Source organism: Crocodylus porosus, unplaced genomic scaffold (assembly GCF_001723895.1).
Source record: "Crocodylus porosus isolate Cpor-Errol unplaced genomic scaffold, CroPor_comp1, whole genome shotgun sequence".
Lineage (NCBI taxonomy): Eukaryota > Metazoa > Chordata > Crocodylia > Crocodylidae > Crocodylus > Crocodylus porosus.
This window is the reverse complement of record NW_017728950.1, coordinates 36,720,934-36,722,183: the sequence shown is the minus strand read 5'-3', so window position 1 is coordinate 36,722,183 and position 1,250 is coordinate 36,720,934. Positions and strand designations below refer to the sequence as shown.

Sequence of the window (1,250 nt, the reverse complement as noted above, 5' to 3'; positions counted from 1 at the left end):
AAAAGTTTCAGTATGGCAGCAGCAGCAGTATGGCAGCATAGTCCAGCAGCTGTTTCTATAAAACAGCAGCTGTTTCTATAAAAACTTTAAAAAATGTAACTTAAAAAAATTACTTTAAAATTATTGCAGAATCACTTGCTGGATTTGAGGCCGCAAAATTAGTTTCCAAGAAACTGGACATGAGAAAGTATAATTAAAATATTAGGTAGGGAACCCTCCCTTCAGCCCCAATTCCTATGAATGGTTTTATAGATATATTATAGAATTATGCACAATTATATAAGGGTGATAAAACCTAACCTTATAAAATATTTGGCTGACTCAAAGGTAGAAGAGATGAAATAATGCGAACTGTAAAATGTATGTGTAGGAAAACTGTACATGTCTTTGGGTTTTAGACATCATTACAACTAAGGGATATACACCTTTTTCAGCATAAATTATATTAAGAATAAAATCTTATGCATTAGGAAACATCCATGTGTGCACGACAGTATTTCATAATATTTTACAAAATCTACCTAAGCTTCAGAGTTAATAGGGAATCATCACACTGTTTGTTGAAAAACTCATAATGATTTACCCAAATACCTCTTTTTCAACTTAGACAGTGTTTACAGTACATTTGAAATGTCTTTTAAATAGGGCAAGATCCATAAATACTGATCTTACTAACAGTACTTCAATGCCTTTTTTCATCCAAATTTCTGTCCTACGTATCTAGATTAGATGGTAAAGTCTTGATAGATTCTGGCTCACTTGGGATTTATATTGTGTATAGTTGTAATATTCACTCTCTTCCTGTCTTGCTACACTCCTCCACTCAACAATAAAATACAATAGGATAAAATATATTTTACCTTCACCTTCAGTTAGTTGGCTGTTGAGGCATCTTTGTCATGAGACCCTTCTTGTAAGTGAAACAGCTTTAGTAGCAGTCTACTTACACAATTAAGTACAAATGTCATGAATACCAGTACCTAAATGTCACTTTAAACTTAATTTACATGCAAAAGAAAATACTTTTTTAAATTAAGCACATTTTAAATAACTTGTTATCATTGCTTTTATCTCCTAAAGTATGTGTCTAAAATTTTTAATGACAGAGGAAGAGCCAGGTTAGGTACCTCAAATATTTATGATGGTGTCAAACTCAACAGATCATTTTGTCCCAAGAACACTGCAGCATCAGGTACACTGTACTGACACATCTCTGAATCAAGCCAGAGCTCTTAAGACCAGAAGCCAGA

The 1,250-nt window shown here is 33.0% G+C and overlaps 1 protein-coding gene across 1 annotated transcript in view; it reads right to left on the bottom strand.

Moving 5' to 3' along the window:
• IFT74 (intraflagellar transport 74) overlaps positions 1-1,250 on the bottom strand; it is an 80,193-nt gene that overhangs the window by 26,421 nt on the left and 52,522 nt on the right. The gene's annotated exons all lie outside the window — the stretch shown is intronic.